General features: G+C 35.8%; 1 protein-coding gene across 2 annotated transcripts in view; it reads right to left on the minus strand.

Moving 5' to 3' along the window:
* LOC150088046 (glutamate receptor 1-like) overlaps positions 1-22,736 on the minus strand; it is a 630,662-nt gene that overhangs the window by 203,369 nt on the left and 404,557 nt on the right. The window lies entirely within an intron of this gene.

Consider the following 22,736-nt stretch of genomic DNA (forward strand, 5'->3'; position numbering starts at 1 on the left):
CTTTGATCCAATTTCAGCTTCAGGTTTCCTTCTTGTGTTCGGAAAAACAATGTGCAGAGTCTTTTGGGTGGTTTCGAAGAAGAATCATTAATATTCATTAATAGACACTATCCTAGCAGAGATTAAGGCGGTGAATGATGCGGAAGCCTTTACAACCTCTTTTGTTTCGTTCCTCCAATGACCACAGCAAAAGTAATGCATGCCAGTAAATGTTATTACCACACTACCTCTTGTTAACGGCCGAGTAGCACGATAGATTTTACAAGTTAGCCAAACTCTTAAACCACTTTAATCTTTGCAAGTCTAAATTTGCTGGGTACATGGTGAGTATTTATGATGAGTTTTCCCCTAGCGTAGTGGTAGTTGCAGTCGAAAAGAAGTTTATAAATAAAAAGGCTGCATGTGAGCCTCTCAAACCCTTGGTAATGTTAATGAAAGCGTCGTTGCATACTGGGAAGATTTCCTTTGTCTGGGGAGGTGTGAATCTTCCCAATCCACAAAGGTGACGTGGATAACAACACGCCAGTCAGTTTGACTTCTGTAACTGGGAAGATCATGGAGTTTATATTTAATGATGCCATTCCCGACCACCTTGACAAGAATGGCATCTTCAGTATATCTCAGTATGGGTTCTTTAACGGGAGGTCATACCTGACCAATTTGGTAAAGTACTGTGATGCATTCTATCTGTTCGATGCAAATAACAATATTGACATTATACACCTAACTCTCGGTTAAGGAACTCAATGCGTTCTTGGAAAACTGTACGTTAACCGAATGTACGCTAACTGAACATTGAATTCACGAGATATGTTCCGGAGTATATGCATATATTATGATTTTTTAAAATTAAATATGAATAAGTCTCTTAACATTCTTGTTTCTTTCATCACTGGGGTCACAATCCTTTACAACTCATATTGCCTTTTCTACCTTCATCGTGATTTCGCTTAAACCTTTGAGATTCATGGTCTCGGAAAGCATATTGGAGATTCCATCATCACTATCATTCTTCTCTTCCACTCAATCAAATTGTTGGCCGTGAAATCTTCTTTATGAAACTACGGGAAGTCATTCCAACTTTCAATGTCCACTTCTAGGTTGTGGTGTTCCGTCATGTCTCGAATTTTTCTGTGAATGTTCTTGCGTTTTATGGAAAACTTCATAGTCGTAGACAGACTCCGTGAAAAGCTTTCGTTAACAACGCTTAAAGGATCGCGTGATATCTTTACAGCTTGCAGTAATGTTTCTCAGTGTCACAAGAAACTGCCACAAAGAAACTTCTACATTAGCATTCTTCTTTCCTTCCGTCAGTAGCAGGAATAGTTTGAGCCTGGATGAGTGGAAAAGATCTGCATTGGAATCATGTCAATGAAGCGAGGAAGTTTTATGTGCTTTTCTCACAACGTGGCTGAGTTAGCCAAACAGGCGAGGGAGCTCAGGCGAGGGTAGCATAGTTTTTTTCTCCCACAAACAGAGGATTTTCATTCAGAAAAACAGGAAAAAACCTACTACATAACACACGAAATTTTGTATATACGGCACAATATGGTCCTAAAATCCTACAACCAACCAACCAACCAACCAACTTGAGACGATTCTTCTCAAATAATGCTGTTTGCAGGTGAGGATTACCTCTCGATTCATGGGCTTTTCTTTTTCCCCACACCAGTTCCAGGAACACCCTCACTTAGTTTTCTCTTGTCATTCATCTGAATCACATTGTAAAAAGTACTTGTACTCGTACAAGTTATTGTTCCACTAAAAGTACGAAAACTGAGTACGCGTTTGCAATTCTTAGTAGTAACATACTAGCGACTGCTGAAGCGATAACGAAATCAAAACCAAGATGTTTCTTTTATAGTCTCGTTTTCGGATTTATAAGACACATTAGCTTTTATTCTCAGCAATAAGCAATAATTAAATATATAAATTTTCTTTTCATACTCCGAACGATCACAGGTAGCAGGAGTGTACAATTACTGTAGATGTTTACTAGGATAACATCATAGGGTGCTAAAGACACAAACCTGCATGTCACTATGAATATATGTACGTATATCAGACAAATGGTATGGAAAGCATGTTAACAGACTGAAAGGTAATCGAGCGTTAGGTGTGTATCTAGACATTAGAAAATCTTGTGATACCGTCCCTAATGGAAAACTGCTATATAAATTAGAAACAGGTGAAGTAACTAGTGAGATCCTACGCTGGATTGCAGACAGGCTAAAAGACAATAGAGAGGGTTGAATAAATGGACAGCCATCAGGGTATATAAAAGTGTAAGAAGTGGAGTCCTTCAAGGATCGGTGATGGGTCCCATACTATTTTTAATATTGATAAGGGCATCCATCCAAGGAAGGATTACAAAGTTTGCTGATGATTTGAATGTGGGAAGGGTGGTTAATAATCCAAGCCAGGACGGGTTGTTTCTCAAAGACGCGGATCGGTTGCATATATGGTCTGGAAAATGGTAAACTAAAGTTTAGGGCTTCTAAATGTACGGCCTGTTTTATAAATTCTAAATGTATGGTCTGTTTTCTCTCGTAGATCAGATAAGAACCAAAGGGCACAAATATAAAATCATAGGGAATAACAGACGATTAGATCTCATGAAGTTCACTTATACGCAGTGGGTTGTCGAAATCTGGAATAAGTTTCCTCTCAAAGTGGCAGAGGCAGCGAGTCTGGCTAAGTTCAAAGGGAAAGGAGAAGGCTTGCAACCTTCTAGTAATTGGCAAGAACATTCTGTTTCATTATTATTATTATTATTGGCTGATGCAAGTCTGTTTCCTTCCTTAATTTATTTGTCTGTAGTAATATTAATCATAGCAATACTATGACTATTTCCCCTTGAACACTATGAAATCAGCCAATTACTAATGTACGTCTGTTAATCAAATATTTTTCATTCTGAAAGAAAAGAAATCATATGTTGTCATATGGAGAAGAATAATTCTCAGTTATTGAATTCAGTAATTATTTTCTTTAGTTCATATGGATTTCAAACGAAATCATATAAAAATAAAGTTCAAATAGTTAAACTTGTAGTACAACTGTCTCAACATCTGAGGGTATTTGAAATAATTTGGAATATCGTCCTTTAAAACAAATTAACCGTATAACATTACAAAATTTGACCTCAAAACAATAATAAAACCTAAGAAAACTAGTTTTATAATTTTACAAAAAATACTGTTTAATATTGTTGCCTATTATGATAGGCAAGAATGTTCAATGATAAATAATGACGATAAGCTTCATCAAAAATCTAATATGATCCTAAAATATGCTAAATAAGTTATACTGTTTTGTAAATTAATCAAATCAAAGTTTTATTAACGTACTTTTCTGTTAGCTGCTGAAGTGCGTATTGAATGGTAACTTCATTTAATACTCAAGAACCTCGGTATTAATAGTTAATTTGGAAGCAACGCCTTAAAAAATCCGAAAATGGGTTTGAATAAATCTGCATTTATTAAACCCTTTGAACAAAGTTAGAAAGAATTACATTTTATTATTTACGCTTAAATAATAATCAGATTTAAACAGGGCCTTCATTATTAAACAATAAAATAAAATCAGTCAGTGATATAACTTTTAAAGTTCAAACTATGATTAACAATATTTTAACATATCTGCAGTGTATGGAAATTAAAATATTCAGAAGCAGAATATATCGTATAATTGAATCATACCTAATTGAAAAGTATGTAAATAATTCCGTTATTTTGAACTATTGTGCATTAATCAGCGAAGCACATCAACTTTGCGCATTAATCAGTGAAGCTCATCAACTATTGTATTGATGTATACATGTGTAGAAAATTTGTGTTTTTTTTTTTTTTGAGAAGTGTTTTTTTTTAAAGAGAAGCGTGTGTGTTTTTTTAAATTTTTTTTATTAAATCTAACGAGTTGTTTAGTTCCTTGAATACTGAAATTATTCAAAAGTGTTCTCTTTAAATTGTACCAAAGCGCCAATAACCGTCATGCATTTTAAAATGCAAACAGTGTTATTTTAAGGAAAAAAATATTACGCAATATTAAATAGAACCGTGACACATCCAGTTTCGTAGAGATAGAAAAATATTATTAAATAGTACTGCATTTTTGTTGAGTTTCGTTTATTTTAGAATTTAAAACAACGATACCTTCACGAGATGGCACCACAAACCGTGCTGTATAATACTAGCATCTGCCGATAGATGGCAGCAGAGTAAAGAGCTGTAGCATACTGACGGCTGAGTTTCCATTTAAAAGTACCTCTGTGAAGTGTTAAAAAATATGTAAAGATACTTTTGTTACAGGTTCATACGGTTTAAAAATATAGTCTAGAAATATATACTGCTCGATATAATTCAGCTATTATAAGTGAATACATTCTACCTCTAAATATCTATAATCATAAAAATGGACACCGGTTACCCGTATCAATTTTGAAATGTTGCTACCACCTATACGATTTTTATTTCAAAATATATTAAAAGGGATATATAACATCAAAGTATATTATATACAAACGATGATGACTTGCCATCCTGAGTACTGGAGATGTAGCTATACCACTGAGCAAGTAAAAAAACGGAATGAAGTGAAATTATTCAAAATTTCAACCCTTTGGTCTCAACCCCTGTTTTTATAGGCTTGAAAATTTGCATAATATGCTGCTCTGTAAGGTGGTAGATCAATTTCTATTGGCTATTCGGAATTCGCATTCCAGGACGACTATGATATCAAATATTCGCCTTCGGCGACTCTGTTCACAATAAAATATTCGTGAAAAACATTTTGTTCTGTTAATTCTGAATGATGCTCAATACGTTCTACGTTCTTATTATTTTACAAATATATATATTGCAAGAGATAGTAACCCATATCACAATTCAATAAAACCTATGTCACAAAAGATTGTTTTATAAAATTGCAAAAAAATAAAAATAAATAATAATAATAAAATAAATAAATAAAATAAAATAAAAATGAAACATTTTCGCTCTCTTACGGGAGCTGTGTAATTAGCATGTAGACAACCTGAAAACTATCAAATCAATCAGAAAAAAAAATTGAAAAATTCAAAACACCACAAAAACATTTCTTCATATCACAGATCTACAGCTATTAAAATAGAAATAATTTTTCTATGAATTATATGTGACGAATTCTGCACTTTTATTGACAACTTCCTGTGGAAACTAGTCCATGATTATAGAGTAACAAAATGTTATAAAGAAATGCAATATCGGACTTATATACACTATTATAAGACATTATTGTAATGGCTGCAATAAAGCATTACTGTAGCCACTCTTGCCACGTGATACGCAAAATAATATGTACCTGAGACTGGTATTAATTTCTCCATGATTCGTGTTTAAAGAATATGCAAATATATATGTTATTGCTTTTATGGCGAGGCGCCTCCGTAGCCAGGTGGGAAGGAGCAGCAGTGCATAGCACACGCTTCTTGATTAGACCGGGGTTCGAGCCCGTCACCACCAAATACGGAGGATGCGGAAAGGTCAGGGAATGACCACCGCATATCCCCGAGCAATATGGCCTTAGTTGCTAATGCTCCTAAAAAACCAAACAACAACAAGCTTTTATGGCGCATCAGTATTCCAGGTCATTCTACGTTAGTCTAATGTCCCTATAAGTGTGTGTGTTCAAGGTTAGATTTGCATTCTGTGCAGGTTAAAAAAAACCCGGATAACCCAGGGTGGTGGGAGGGGGGAACCTACTGCCTGAGATCATCTAACTACGGCCTCGATAGCAGAAGGCTTATTACTATCAAACGTTATATTTTAATATTTAAGGATATAGCAGTACACAATAACTCGTCCTTATTGATGTAAACTAGAATTTTTTGTGTAACTCGTAAGTCAACACTATAAGCCTTTATGCTAGAGAAAGTCTGTAGAAAAGGTGCACTACAAGTGTTATTCGCTATGGATCCGTATCCTTGAATAACTGTAGAAAACATTCTTTTTTTTTTCTTTACTCTTGGAAAATTTCTTGCAACCTGCATGATACATGTCCATATTTCGACAACTTTACATGTGTTTCTTGTTTTGTTACAGGTCCTATAGCAGACCGGGGGAGTGGAGCACAGATCAGTCATCTGCTTTCTTTCTACAAATGAAAAACCCTAAAACAGTACTCTAAAAACCCTTAAAAAACCCTAAATGAGATGGGTGCAATAAATCGGAAGGCTTGCCTCTCCTATATTTTGAGAACTGCTTATGGAGCTCCATAAGCAGTTCTCAAAAATTTCAGGGGAACGGTCCAAACAACTGCTGTCATGAATATGAGAACGAATTTTCTTCAATTCCTGAAAATGCAAAGGTGGAACTGTGCAGACCAACTTTTAACTAAATGCAAGACTAGCCCAAAATGGTTTATTTTTCCCATTAGTGACTTTGGATGAGATACAGATTTCGATTTTTTTTTTTCCTGAAACCGAGAAAATATTCTGAATAGTGGAGATATCAACCAATGTCCTCCAAATAAATAAAAGGTACGGACATTTGCAGAAAAGGTGAGGCAGTCAGAATACGTTCTGTATGGTCAGTTTACCAGCGTGGTATGATCCTCACTGATTATTTTGAATCTTTCACAACACCATCAGAAGAACATATTACTCCGGTATAATGTACCATTTATTCGCGTCTATGAAAGAAAACGGCAAGGAATTCTGACCAGATTTGTGCTTTTAGTCCATGACAGTGCATTCCGTGCAATTCACATGTTGCTACATATCAACGTTACTTGGAAATTTTGTTCTCTTCTATATTCGCTTGATGTTGTTCCCTTCAGGTTTCTTCCTCTTTTCATCTCTGGAGTACATTTTCAGCAAAGCTTTTATTGAGGACGCATAGTCAGCAACAAAGCTTTTCTTGAGGACGCATTGAAGACACATCTGAGACAGAATCGGGATTTCAACTGCAACTAGGAGTACTGTATTCTATAAAAATATATCTAAAGAAGTCAATGATGGTAGAAATGCATCTCTCCAGCTGATGGATGCGTATGAAAGGCGAAATAGAGATATCTGGTTTCAATATTTTGACAAAAGAGATCTAAGTGAATGCATATTTATTTTGCTGAATCAAAGTATTTTCCAATGCATTTCGAAAACGACCAATAAATGAGTTAATTATTATTATATTTACTGATTTTAATTTCTTCAATAGCTACTTTTTTTTTCAGGAAGAAGAATCTAATAATTAATAACAGCTAATATTTGTATAATTCTAAAATAATGCCTAATTAAATTGATGCTTAACGTCACTATGAGGGTACGAAATCAGCGATACATAAAATTGAATTCCATGGATATGTTCCATCGATATTCATTGGCTAAGTTTAAACTTTTGTTTTCCTCCAACTACTCAAACCTATGCGGGTTTATTTTTCCGGTTACTGACCTCAGATTACATCATATAAATGTATGTTTTCCGTTCTTTACAGGCTTAGAAAGACCCTAATACGTTATTCCGATGCTATGAACTACAAAGTCTATATTATTTAAAAATAATATAGACTGTAGTTTAAAAAAAACATAATTTCTTAGAGTGCAGTTTAAGTACTTATTTTTGTTATCTTAGTTGACAGTGGAAATGCATTTAAAATGCAATTTAAAAATTCAAACTGTTAACAATCAAATAATAATTTTATAAATGGTGGCAGGAAGTATATAATCCTTTTATGTGAAAAATAGATTATGGAAAAAATGCATTATCGGTTGAGTAAAATTTATGTTTCAGTCAATCAAAGATTTACTGATGTAGTCCTGTATTTAGAGATAAATCAACCATCGAAGCGAGCTATTTGTATTACCCGGAACTCATCAGTATTCATTTATCCACCATTTTTATTGATATAAATTGCGTCATCTGTCAGTCTGATAGTCATTACACAACTTTTTACTTTACAACGTTGGTAAATGGCATTTTTACTAACTTTTTGTTAAAAGTTAGACACTTTAATGCACTTACTGTTATATTCTTGTTAAATAACCTTGAATAGGAGAAATAAATCGGTTTATTATGGTATACATTGATAAAACGTGCTCTAAAGTACTGGCTTAAATATAGTAATGAAATATGTCGTGGTTGTATGATATCTATATTACTACACAAGTTGTAAAATAAACTTCATTTTTCTAAGCTTTACTACCCAATGTATTTTCAAAAGAAAATTTAAAAATAATGTAACTATAGTTCTACTGAGGATAAAACACTTAGTAATAATGAATAATAATATAAAGATGTTTAAAAAAACATTTTATTTTATAAGGAATTGACAATAAATCGCATATTATTATTTATTTATCTCTGGCTGCACATAAAGGTAGATACAAGGTTTTCTTAAAGCTTTTTGGACTCTAAGGCCTACGTATTTTTCATTCGGTCTGCCATGATGGTTTCTTCCAGGCTGAAAGAAATGATATTCACTCTTTTCAGTGGTAACTACTCACCCCCACTCCCCTCCTCCCTTCTCCGAATGACTGATGAGATCCGCTTCGCGGTGCTTTGCACTGATAAGAGTGTTTGGTGCAGAGAGATATGCGCGCGAATGAATGGGAGATAGTAGTATGAAATATTGGTTCGTATGAAAGAGACCAAAAAAATCTCTCTTGTGACCCAATTTGAATTGTCCGACCGTGCAATCTGGAGAGAAAGTGACCTTATTTTTAAATACAGTGTCTTTCGGACCATATGAAGCACGATGACTTTGAAAGAGAAAATTTACAAAACGTATTTTAATTGTGAATTTTTTGCATGTATGTATCATACACTTTGACTATAGAAGTCCTTTCCCACTTTTAAAAAATAATAACTCGAAAACTATGTTTTTTAAACAATAAAAATTAGTTCGAAATTGACCATTAAGCGATTTATAGGATCAGAAAATTCGAATGTTTGATCGACGTGGTCTTATTCTTCGTCGTCAAGAATAAAAAGATTGAGGTTATAGTCCTAACTTAAGCAATCAATTCCAGTCAAATTCGTTTCAAAATATTGCCTAAAAGTAAAACACTTTTAATTAAACTTTATTTCAAAAATACCGATAGTCCTTAGACACTGTAGTCCTTATCAAGTAGGTTAATTTGTCTCAGGGCGTCCTCGTTCGAGAAAAATCTGTACTAAATATTGTAAGTCGTTTCTAAGAAGGCTACCTAACTTCTAAGCCTAGAAGCGGTCATTAGTCCTAATCACAAGAAGTGTGATAAGGACTAATGATACAAAAGATTCATAAGGTTCAACAACAACCGACCAAATTTGTTGAGATTATCTTGTGTTCGCCATATATCTCGTGTGGCTGGTATTTGCTGGAGCAAGGCACGTAAAGCCTTAAAAGTAAGCTCCCTTGTAAATGAAACAGTTGCATTGATTAGAATCACAAGACTATTAAACCATTCGCAACTTCTTCCACTGGATGATGGACAAGGTTGCGTAGAATACAGAATGGTTATTTAACATGGTTATTTACCAACAGCAAATTCAAAATGGGAAGCATTCAAAGAACTTATCTTGGAAGCTACTAGGCTTTACATACCAACTAAGAAATATTGTTCAAGGTTTAGGCCAAAATGGATGTCAGATGAACTAATGAGGCATATGGCAGAGAAGAAAAATGCATGGGATACTTACAAATTAACACATGACACAGAAGCCTATGATAGATACAAGTCGATATGCAACCAAGTTACAAAGGAGGTTAGGCAGGCGAAGGCAGATTACGAGAAATCTTTGGCAAGGGATGCAAAAAAAAAAACAGCAAAGAGTTCTTTACTTATGTAAACTCTAGAAGGAAGGGGATGAATCAGATTGGTCCACTTGATATTGATGGGTCAACTGTTGATGATCCTGCTCAGGTAGCTAACAAACTCAATGAATATTTTGCATCGACATTCACACCTGAGGAGTTATTCAGCGAGGGGAATGCCAGAGGTGTATTCAACTCTAGCAGTAAGCTACAGAATCTTGAAATAACTGGGAGTAAAGTGGAGGAGAAACTGTTGAAGATAAACACAAGAAAGGTACCCGGGGTGGATGGGATCTATCCAGTTATATTAAAGGAGGCAGCAAAGGAAGTAAGCAAACCCTTAGCCATAATTATGAGAGCTTCCTTGGACTCAGGGGAGGTACCCATAGACTGGAAATGTGCAAATGTGACCCCAATTCACAAAGGAGGATCAAAGGCTGACACAAGTAATTATAGACCTGTGAGCTTAACTTCAGTTCCAGGAAAATTAATGGAGGCACTGGTTAAAGAAGCACTGCAGGATCATTTAGACAAGACTTCAGTTATAGCTCGGACACAGCATGGTTTTGTTAAGGGCAAGTCTTGCTTGACCAATTTGATTGGATACTATGATGCAGTCACAAAAGAACTGGATGCAGGGAATAGCTTTGATATTATATACTTGGATCTTAGAAAGGCTTTTGATACTGTTGCACATGGAAGACTGCTACACAAATTGGAGCAGTGTGACACTGGAGGCAAATTGCTGCTATGGATAAGGGGGTGGTTGAGGGGGAGAAGACAGAGAGTGGTAATCACTGGACACTGCTCATCGTGGATTAATGTTATTAGTGGAGTCCCTCAGGGCTCAGTGTTGGGTCCATTATTGTTTTCTGTATTTATAAATGATATTGATGATGGTGTATCAAGCTTAATGTCCAAGTTTGCAGACGATACAAAGGTTGGCAGGGTTGTCAAGGACACTACTGACACTATGCTGCTGCAACAGGATCTGGAAAGGTTGAGCAGATGGGCAGGGAGGTGGCAAATGAAGTTTAACATTGACAAATGTAAAATACTACACATGGGAAACAGCAACCCCAGAGCAACGTATCAACTCTGTCGTACTACACTGATAGTGGTAGAGAATGAAAGGGACTTGGGGGTGGTTGTGCAGGCAGATATGAAGTTCTCTGAGCAGTGCAGACGGGCTGCAAGAGTAGCTCATGGAGTATTGTCAATGATATACAGGAATTTTTCCAGCAGGGATAAGGAGGTGATTATTCCCTTGTATAAGGCAATGGTCAGGCCACACCTAGAGTACTGTATACAGGTCTGGAGGCCTCATTTCAAGAAGGATGTAGAGCTGCTGGAACGAGTACAGAGAAGGGCAACAAGATTAGTGAATGGAACAAAGGGGTGCTCTTACGAAGAAAGGCTTAAGTTTTGCAAATTACAGTGTCTGGAGACTAGGCACCAGCGAGGTGATCTGATAGAGGTGTATAAAGCCTTGAATGGTTTGAGCATGTTCAATGCTGATGGGATTCTTCCTCTAACTCAGAATAATCACCTGAGAGGGCATAAATTCAAATTGAAGAAAGACAGATGTAGGATAGACGTGCGGAAATTTGCCTTTAGCCAGCGGGTGGTTGGTTGGTGGAACAGACTGCCATCCCTAGTAGTGGAGGTTGATAACCTAAATAAGTTTAAGGCTCAGCTGGAAAGGTATTTTGAACGAACAGAGGGGTGAAGTGGAAGTGGGTTTTTTTTTTTTCTTTTTTTGGCTGATGCTGCATAAGCTTGCTTTCTTGTATCAAATGCCTCTACTAATGCTAACATCCTATGGATGAAGTGCACTTTTACCTTCGCGAATCTATGATAGCTACAGTTTGTCGAAATTGGTGTAGAAAACCCCTCATGTGCACGTTAAAAATCATTCCACACAGGTTATAGATATCGTGCATTTAGGCATACTCTATTATTGGTACCTGTTTTTTTTTTTTAACCATTAACAATCGACTGGTATTTTGATGCAAACCTTAGCAATATCACTATATCGTAGCCTATTGCAGCCTAAAATTATCATAGAGATTAAAGAACGTGATTTACAATGAAACAAATTTTATGCAAGATAGTATTACGCCCAATATTAACAATAATATCAAGCAGCCTCTACGAGAAACCTTCATCGAGGAGCGAATTATCAATTGCCATTTTCCCTATCCATGCCGCCCTGCCTAACTCCAGTACGCGTTTGGTTGTCAGGATACCTGAACACCATGTTTAGAGCTATTTTGCTTCAACTCTTTCAGGTTAAAGGATTCAATCCATTGGGAGGTAGTTAAATTGATAACTCTGTGCTTCCCGATTGTGATCAAATTTTGAACTATTTTTTTACTGTTTAAAAAAATCCCGAAAATACTAATTACAATACGAAACTTGTTTCCAATATGATAGTTTTCGAGGTATTCATTTTTAAAAGTGGTAAAGGAACTTTGTAACCTCTATATATAAGAATATAAACAAATAAAATTAAAATAGATAAACAATAATACATTTATTAGTATTCATCAAATGAAATTAAAATGCCATTTGATGTTAGTAGTTAATTTGTCAATTAACTACTCTAGTAACAACTGAGTACTCGCTCCTTTCTAATAAGAATATAAATTGTTATTTAACAGTTGATACTTGGTGAAAAAATTACTAAGATGAGAGATCAAGTAATTCTCAACTATTTGGTTCAAACTGATCGCAATGTAATTGGCCTATAATTGTTATAATCTGTGAACAGATAATTTTTATAAATTGGTTTAATATTAAATAATATTAAAGCTGAAGGGTATTGTCCTAAACGAATCATTCTCGAGATTAGTTGGACTAATAACAAAGCCAATGATTCGATTAGGGCAAAACCTTACAAATCGATCCCATTTCTCCTTTAAAGATGTATTATTGTCCTGAAATTTTATTTTATAATAAACATTCATTTTGTTTTGTTTTTCTATTGAGCTGTTAACCTTGTTTCCAAGGATTTTCTATTCTTTGTAGTAGCATGTTTTCGAGGGTGAATTTCTGAATTTTCTATAAAGCGTATCTCTTTGTGAGATTAAATCTTTGATATTCTGTTTTATCCAAGGATTATCTGGTTTTCTAGAAGAAAGAGTTGATTGACTGGGAGGTAGATTTAAAGGTGACTGTTTGTTACCAATGCTACAATTATCATAATTTGTGTAAAATTATTATAAAGATCATTAATATTCCCACTTCCCTGCACTGTAAAGTTATTAACTCTTTCATAGAATAATGCTGGTGAGAGATACATTGGGATTGGTAAGGTGTCTTTGGGATTAGCGCATGGTCTATATAAGTCAGTGTCTGAAAAAGTATTTTGCAAAATGTAAGAAGTAGCTTGAGATAAGCCAATATTAGTTCAAATATGGTCTATACGTGAACTTAAAACTATTTAACAATTTTTATTATCTTGTTGTTGGAAATATTACCTGTTGAATACCATAGCTATTCTGTGTTAAGCAATAGTTATTTACTATTGGATCTGCAGAATGATTGAGAAGGTTAATTTTAAAATCGCCAACAAAAAAGTACTTGAAGATATCAGTTCATCATAACACAGAAATGTTTTTTCACACTCTTGAATAAATTGAAATATTGATAATGATGGAGGTCGTACAGCATAAACAGTAAAAATGTGCTTAGAGACATTTCCTAATAACTGAAAAGTGCAATTTGCACAATAGATAGTGCTGTGGTTTAATTCTTTCAACAAATAGATTGCTTATAACTAAGCCGCCTCCTTTTCTCTTGTCTCTTAATTTATATAGTTTTCCAAACTCTTTTATGTTATTGTTGTCAACGTCATTAAAATTAATAATGCAAAGCATGAAATAATATCTTTCAAGTATTCTACAGTCTCTTAAAAATTAAACCAATGCTTTCTTAAGGATCTTATATTTAAGTCGAGTAATACAAAAGAATTGCTAATTTTATTTGTACAACTTTCATTCTTCTTCTTTGTCTTCGCCTTTTCCCACGTTATATCAGGTCAGCATTCAATGTTCCCAATTCACATCCTCTTCTTCTCCTCTAGTTGGATTAACTTCTTAACCGGAACACATCTATTGGTTTTGGCATATTTTTTACGACCGGATGCCCTTCCTGACGTCAACCCTCACCATTTATCCGGGCTTGGGATTTAAGCTGCCGATCTATTAAACCTGCCATTTAAATAGAGTAGCTCTTATTCAGTGATGAAGCTTCCTCGTGATGTCACAATTTAATAATTTTACGCAATTTAGGCCGAATTTCAAGTCACCACTGAACAAGCAGGTAGCACCGCTGTAGTTCTTTTATCTCCTGGAAACATCCAAATGGCTGACTCGGTAGAATTACTGTGACTTTCAAAATACCAATAATGTACACACATCAACACGTATTTTTAAATACTATTTGTACAACTTTCATTAATACTCTTTAATAGCTTTTCAGAAGATTCAAAAGATGGTGTGTGAACAAGATTCATTATTAATCTGTATTAAGACAGAATATGTGTGAATAAAGTGTTCCAACTAAAGCTTAATAAGTTTAGTTATGTTATTTTAGCTAAATCTTCATTTTTTTTTTTTTTTTTTTATGAAAACCCCAAACACGAGAGGTATTTGAACCTATAATACTTAGTACAGTGCATGGGTTGGTGGTTGAGAAGATATTTGTTGACATTAGACTTGAAATTCTGTAGACTGAAATTTTCAGGAAATACGTATGAAGGAAGGTTGTTCCAGGAAACGGCTGTTGAATGAATAAACGAGGAAGATGAAAAGTTGGTTCTGTGAGTTTGAATGTTGGACAGTAAATGGATATTGGCTGGTGGCTGCACGTGTTCGGACTGTTTTGACAGAGAGAGCGGGAGTTATAGAAGCCAATTCAGAAGAGCAGTGCCCATGGAAGTATCTGTAGAAGAGGCATGCAGCAGAAACAGTACGTCTATGAGAGAGCGAGAGGAGAGACTGTTAGAGATGAATCATTGATTAACCTAACTGGCCTCTTCTGAATGAAATCAAGCAGCCTGAGCGAAGTTTTGGGGGCACCACCCCAAACGTGGGAACAATATTCCATGGTAGGGCGGATTTGCGATTTATACAGAGTGAGCAGATGTTTGGAAGAAGAGTAACGCCGAGAGCGAAAGAGAAAACCAAGTTTTTTAGATGCAGAGGAAGCAATATTTGTAATGTGCTTGTGCCAACAGATTAGAAATCAGGATAATCCCCAAAAGAGGTATATCATTTTGCCTAGAAATCGGAGTGTCACTAAAGATAAGCATAGGAGCAGAAGAATCCTTTTTGCGAGATATAAGACAAGAATGGGTTTTAGAAGGGTTGAAATCAACTAAGTTGTCTTTGCCCCACTGGAGAATTACCTGAAGATTAGCGTTTAAGGAATTGGTAGCAGATATTCGAGAAGTTGAAGCTGATTCAGCAGGGCAAGGTTTCTCAAAATGGAATATGGAATGCAATGTACTATCATCGGCAAAACTATGGATAGGATTTCCAGTCAATGGAAGAAGGTCATTAATGTACAAAAGGAAAAGAGTGGGGGAAAGAACTGAACCTTAGGGGACACCGACATTAGTGGAGAAGTTAGAAGACAGAGAGCCATCTACCATTACCCTCAGTGAGCAATCAGAGAGAAAACTGGATAATCAATTACAAAAAAAAACAGTTGGCAAACCATAAGATGGAAGCTTGTTTAGAAGACCTTTATGCCAAACACGATCGAAAGCCTTTGAAATGCCAAGAGAAACTACTTGTGTTTCACCGAACCTTTCCATTGAATTAGTCCATAAATGGGTAACATAAGCCAGAATATCACCAGTAGATCGACATTGACTGAATTCATATGGGCGATCATTGATCAGACGGAAGGTTTCTAGGTAGTTTAAGAGTTGGCGGTTAATTGATTTCTCCATTACTTTAGAAAGAGTAGAAGTAATTGCAATGGGACGATAATTGGATGGGAGGGATTTGTCACCCTTTTTAGGAACTGGCCGGATATGAGTAAATTTTCAAGTAGAAGGAAAAACACCTTTCGAATAAGAAAGTGGAAAAAGGCGGCAAAGAATAGGACTAAGTGCAGGAGCACAGGTTTTGAGAACAAGGGGATAAATACCATCGGGACGTGGAGCTTTCTTAGCATCAAGATTCATCTAAATCCTTTTGACGAAAGACCACAGGAGGCATTAAATGGAGCATGTTGGGAATGGTGGGAGGTGTTTTACCGAGATTATTAATACATGAGTTGGAAGAAAAATGGAATGCTAGCAGGTCAGCTTTATCCTTGGCTGAAGTGACAACAGAACCATCTGGTTTGGACAGAGGTGGGAGCAGAGATGGGCAAAAGTTGCGGCCAATAGCTTTGGCAAGAAACCAGAATGCTCGGCTGCCATTAGGGCAAGAAGGAAGTTTTCTACTCTTTGCCTGTTCAAACTCTAGTTTAGACTGATTGATAAATGCTTTACAATTGTTGCGAGCTTTGGTGTAGGCAGAAAATGAAACTGAAGAATTAGAAACAAGCCAATTACGATATGCAACGTTCTTCTATTGAACAGACTTAACACATTTATTGAAAAACCAAGGTTTAGATAAAGGACGAGATTTTAAAGTGGAGTGTGGGATAAAGGATTCCATTCCTGCAAGAATAAGGTATAAGGTATGTTAGTGTCTAACGGCTCCTGGGATTTCTCCCATTTCCGCGGGTGTACATTGTATCGGGGCCAGAGATTTGAAGTGTGTGGGGGTCATGTGCTGTATATTGTGTTGTGCCCTTTGTTCCTCCGGTCTATTAGCCGCCGAGCCCCTAGTTGGACCCGACGTTACCACACCATGCCACGGGGAGGCTGACCGGGTGTACCACTATAGCTAGAGTACTCTGGCGGGTCCTGCCACCTACGTTCCTGGGATTTCAGTGGCTAGGACCAGATTTGAGAATGAGATGATCGCTGTTTCTTGAGCAACGGTTGTAATTTTAACAGAGCGTAGGGTTGTTCGCTGATAACTTGTCCTAGGGCCAAATAGGTTGGGCAGTAATTTTGATGTTTTTAGATTTAGACCTGTGGGGAATGCGTGTGTGTATATATATAAATATATGTATATATACACACACACACACAAATATATATATATATATATATATATATATATATATATATAAACTAAAAAAAAAAAAAAAAAAAAAAAAAAACGTTGTGCAAGAGAAAAGTAAGGCAGAAGACTGGAGGGTAGGAAACAGAAGAAAGGGGCCAATAGGGAAGATGGCCCCTGATGACAGTGTGGCATGCCCAGTGCCTCACCAGAGAGAGGAGTGGGGTGGCGGGTGGACGAAAACCACCACTCCACAAAAAAAAAAGAATAGTTTCACTGACACGATCTGAGCAAACTTTGACATTAAAAGTTTTGGAACAGTAATCCGACCAAGGAAAAGAAGAAAAGAAATCTGGCAGGTCATCCCATTTTGCATTCTTGTAATGCAAAACAACATGAGGTTGGGAATAGCCATGAGATAAAGGCTCCATTGGAGAAGAGACAATCACCAAGTTGTGATCTGAAGTGCCTAAAGGACCTCTCACTTCGACCGTGTACTTAGAATGGTTGTTTGTGAGAACAAGATCAAGCGTGTTGGATGTATGATTAGGATTGTCCGGTATTCTTGTAGGTAAATGAACAATCTGTGCAAGGTCATTAGTAATTGCAAAAGCCTCAGCATCACGACCAGCTGGGTCGGAGTGACTGGAAAACGGAAGCCAGCTGGAGATGTGAACATTAAAATCACCAAGGAAAATTATCTCACTGTTAGGAAAGTTGGAGTGGAGACAGTCAAGTTTCAAAGAGAGGAAGTCAAAGAGCTCCAAGTGATTAGTGGAGTTGGGAGAATGGTAGAGACAACAGATGAATTTGACACAATGAGGTAGAGAGATTTTAAGCCAGAGAGGAGATTCCAAATTGCCAAGTCTCTGACAGGGAATATCAGAACGGACATATGCACAAGTACCACTTTTGAGGCGAAAGGAATCATACAGCGAATAATTTGGGCATCTGAGATGAGCAGTAGTTGAGTCAACCGATAACTGAGATTCTGTCAGAAAACTACATGGGGTTTGACAGACTGCAAGTGGAAATGGACATCGTTGAGATTAGAATTGAGACCACGTATATTTGTGAAATGAATTAGGAAGTGTTTGGGAGGTTTAGATCTTTTCGCAGATAAGCTTAGTCTATTAGTTTGACAATTCATGGTATATTCAATAGTAAGAAAAAGTGGGTGGGACATGCTGTATGAAGTAATGAAAGTTTTGGATATGGCGTACACATGGTAAGAATATGCCGAGATCCTTGACATAAGGTGGCCTCGACAATGCCCTCCCCCCATACACACTGCTAGGACTCCCTTCAGTCACTATCTGGCAGAGTAGAGGTAGCAAGATTATACACTAGCTGATCGGGAAGCTTCCTGTAGGGTTACCAATAGGTTCGATCCGGTGTACTAACTAGCGGCCGTCCTGCAAACACCGTTTTAGAGCTGTACCCCCGAAATGTAAGGAATATTGGATCTCACCACAATGTTCGTCAAAACCTCAAAAGTCATCAATCATACTGCATGATGGAAGAGATAGGGAAGGGTTGACCGGAACTTAGCTTTAGAGACTAAACATGGATTCCACCACTTCAAGCCTCCAGTAAGCAAAGTGGTGGTATTGCACCGGTTGATAAGAGTCATTTACCACCTAGAAATCTGTTGTAATCTTATTTAAATTTTGATTCATGATTTTTACAAGGCATCTCCCAAAGCTGATCCACACAAATTTATAATTCTTGGCTTCAGCTTTTTGTCTTGTATGCCAGAATAATGACTTTTAAAATAGTGTTAATTGTTTATTCATGTACACGGCTTTATTTTCTAGATTTTGTTGCAGTGGCATATCGTCATTACTACCATTAACCACCCTGCCGATCTTCGTATAATGGGCAAACTCAGACATTAATACTGATATACCTCCATCAATAAATACAGAAATTAATGTTATTCTGCAATATATTATAAGAGGTAAGTTTTAACTCTCTAGCTTTCTGCATTCATACTTTCTTCATAGAATGATTCAAAATTTTATGAATAAAGATTTAGTAGGATTTCTTTTATTTACTACTATATAATAATGAACAATGTCATTTCTCTCAATTGCTAATTGGAACAGGAAACCTAGTATTTGTAAGAAATGCTGCAGATTCACATTACTGTTTATATTTAAGCCAAAAATTTCAATATTATTAAGTAATGACTGTTCAATATTCTCCAACCTTTCACTAGTGTCTCCAATTCTCTTCTTTCACGGAGGAATATATGGATGTAATTTTTTTTTTATTTATAGAGGTAGTTGTGTTCTGTATTATTGATATATTCCTCATTCTGTGCAGTCGGAGTAAGAGGAAGAATCCTATCAGCATTAAGAATGCTCAATCCGTTCTTAGTCTCCAGACGCTGCAATTTACAGAGTGAACTGAATTTGCAGCTTTCTTCGGTCAGATACTTCATATCTGACTGCACAATTACCCCCAGGTATTTTTCATCGTCCACTACGTTGAGTGTATTGCCATACAGCTAGTACTCGTATGTTAATCTGGGATTACTGCTGCCCATGTTCAATGTTTTGCATTCGTCAAAATTAAACCATAGCTGCTATTTCTCAGCCTAAAATTTTGCCTGTTTTTTCTAGATTTTGTTGCAGTGGCATACCGTGATTACTACCATTAACCACCCTATTAATCTTCGTATAATGGGCAAACTTAGACATTACTACTGATATACCTTCATCAACATCATCAATAAATACAGAAAACAATAATGGGCCCAGTATCTAACCCTGTGGAACTCCACTGATAACATTTCTTCACGAAGATAAGAGTCCATTGATTTACCACCCTGTCTTCTCCCACTCAACCATCCTTTTATTCATAACAGCAACTTGCCCTTAATGCCATACTGCTCTAATATGTACAGCAGTCTTATGTGCAACAGTATAAAAGCTTTCTTGAAATCCAAGTATATGATATTAAATAATTTTTTTGCATCCAGTTCCTTTGTTACTGCATCATGGTATCCAAGAAAATTGGTCAGACAAGATAGCCCCTTGACAAACCCATGCTGTGACCGAAGTATAACTTCATTCCTGTCTATATGGTCCAGCATTACTTCCTTAACCGGTGAATCCATTATTTTTTCTAGAACAGAAGTTAAGCTAACAGGTCTATAATTACTCATGTCACCCTTTGATCCTCCTCTGTGAATTGCGGATACATTCGCACATCTCCAGTCCGTGGGGACTTCCCCTGAATCCAATGATGCTCTCATAATTAGGGTTAAGGGTTTACTTATCTCCTTTGCTGCCTTCCTTAATATAATTGGATATTTCCCATCCACCCCAGGAGCTTTTCTTACATTTAACTTCAGCAATTTCTCTTCCACTTTCCTCTCAGTTATTACAATCTTAATATAGCTCCCTGGTAGTGTTTGATAAACTTCTAGCCTCCACTCCCAAAAAGAATTCCTCTAGAATATTTTTAATTTGTTGTTCAAAAAATACAGTAAGTAAGCTATTTTTTGTAAATTCTTGAATTTAAATTTAAAATGTGCATATTCTACACAAAAACAAACTGATTGATAGTATGTTATTACTGTAGTTATCTTTAGAGGCGCTAGCGTTGGACACAATAGTTGCATATCGTAAGAAGAGTTCTATATCATCGAACTGCAAATTAAAATCACACACCATGGAAAGTTATGCAACCTGATTCATCATTCTGTACGCATAATCAAGACGAAAATATGGTTTTAAAACTCGATCTTATTATTACCTCAGTGGTCTTGAAGAAGAAGACAGTCTAACGTCGGTTTTTGACTGTTTTTTAATTCAAGTGGGAAAAAAAAACAGTCAAACCGACGTTAGAGTACAAGCCACTTATGGACAGTGACAGCTCTTTGTTTTAGTTGCCTTGTTGTGAACACAAAACGAAAAGAATTATTTCACTGAATTAAATGGTATTCGATGTAAAAATAATAATAATAAATGGTAAAACAAATAATAATAATAATAATAATAATAATAAATGGTAAAAAAATAATAATGATAAAATGATATAAATAATAATAAATAAAAATAATAATAATTGACTGTTTAAAAAATTTAAGCAACACTGAATATTAACAAGCTATTACTGGCTATATCATGATGAGAGTCAGCCACTCGAGCATTGCGATTCATTCCTTGCGTGTATACGCTGATTAATCTGCTTTCTCTGCACATAACAGAATGAAATTTGTGACACGTTACGTAAACAAAAACAAACACATTTGCATACACATGTTTTATGTATGTTAACAAACTCTTCTTACGAACTCAAAAACTTATTCTGTAAGTTTAAGAATTGCAACTATTACATAAATTAAAATTTTTCTGTTTGACTTTTAAATGCTGTGCTAGAGTAAGTATAATGAGGTTTAAATGCATTATCTATTTACAATGTGGAATGGAATAAATATGCAAAAGAATGTAAATTAAGGTGGGAGATTGATTCTAAACTTCAGCATAACTTAAAGCATTGTCAAGTTTAGAAATCCTCTCTGAGGTTTCTACACACACACATACAGTTTCGAGTTCTAAATTCTGCGAGGAATCGTTACTGATTTACATCTTAAGAGCCGAATTCAACAGGATGGAAAAGACGCTATGGTTTCATTTAACTTTTCTTAATTGGGTGCATACAAGCATATGTTGACATCTTTTGTATGCAAAAGGTTTGAACCGTAAGCCAAAGTATGAAAAAATTAAAATCGTTGTTTAAGAAATATTAACTGTTAAAATTTGTTTCCCCCTTTAGTTTTATTATGATAGTACTAAGTGTAGAAAATTTCTTGGTTGTGTTTTTTATAAACACAGTTCGTTATATCCTTACAAAACATTGTGTGCTAATGTATTCCATGAAATTAGCCATAACTGTCATGATCAAGGTTTTCAAATGGTGCCCTTTTTATTATAGAAGGCAGTCCAGAAAAGTAACTGGAAGTGGATAGTTTGAGAAAGGTAGGATATAAGAAGGGGGGGGGGAGTTGTCATCAATAGTCAGTGTTCTGGTGGACCAGTGTAGCAATTGGGGTCATTGGCCAATAGTTATCTTCCTCTTACTAATTACTCTTTTCTTCTTTCGAATGATGAGAATATCTGTGGGAAGCTGTCAATGTTTGCTGACGATTTGAAGGCGGAAAACAAACTTAACAATTCGACCTTGGCGATGATGCTTTAGAAAATAACTTCGATCTGTTGTATATTCGTACGAAAAATGTCAAATAAAGTTTAATGCCTCTAAATGTAAGGTTATGCATTTGGGGAATAGACATCCTGGAGCCGTTTGTATGCTAGAACAGGAGCTAAAAGTAGTGAAAAGACAAGTGTTATGATTCACCATGAGATGAAATTTTTCATGCTACATAAAAGGGCGGCTAGGAAGGCACATTTGGCATTATTAGCGCTGGTGAAATGGTGAATATAAACTCCACAGTATCTTCAATCAAGTATTGTTGCTTTAATTTTAAAGCACATATCGTGCGTAAATTGGTTTCTCGTAAAAAGGTGTGTTGATTTTAATAGCACTTCACCTCCAAATAGCACTTACAATTCCAATAGGAATTACAAGTGCTATGAAGTAAAATAATCAGTATAAGACAACCATTCATTGCAGTTCGCGCCTCATCAATAAACTATATTATTCGTGCATTTAAATTTAAATCATAAGACTTACGTATATTTAGAACAGTTACTGAACCCATCATTAACATCCTACCTGACAGCAGGATTATCACCAACAATATACCCATTTTAAAAGTCTTGCATAATAACAATACATCCCATATACAAACCTTTGATT

The sequence above is a fragment of the Mastigoproctus giganteus genome, chromosome 3, assembly GCF_048544385.1.
Source record: "Mastigoproctus giganteus isolate SK-2022 chromosome 3, ASM4854438v1, whole genome shotgun sequence".
Classification (NCBI taxonomy): domain Eukaryota; kingdom Metazoa; phylum Arthropoda; class Arachnida; order Uropygi; family Thelyphonidae; genus Mastigoproctus; species Mastigoproctus giganteus.